We start from the raw sequence: 244 nt of genomic DNA, 5'->3' as shown, positions 1-244 counted from the left end.
TTCGGTAAATGGAGCTGCATCTCCCCAGCCACGCCCACTTCAGCCTAGAATTTTTTTTTCCCGCTACAGCGCGCATAAACTACGTTTTCGTGTTCCATCCATGCGCTTTTGTCCGATTTGCACGAAATTTGTCACGTAGCATCTGGAGACCGTCCTGGCAAAAAAAGTTATTTAAAGTATTTTTCATATTTCAAAAAATAAGCACGTTATAAAATTAGCACTTCCTGTAGATTTTTCGTCAAAA

The sequence above is a fragment of the Morone saxatilis genome, unplaced genomic scaffold (genome assembly GCF_004916995.1).
Source record: "Morone saxatilis isolate NCDOM2014 unplaced genomic scaffold, NCSU_SB_2.0 Contig15, whole genome shotgun sequence".
Taxonomy (NCBI): Eukaryota; Metazoa; Chordata; class Actinopteri; family Moronidae; genus Morone; species Morone saxatilis.
Note: the sequence above shows the minus strand (reverse complement) of the source record.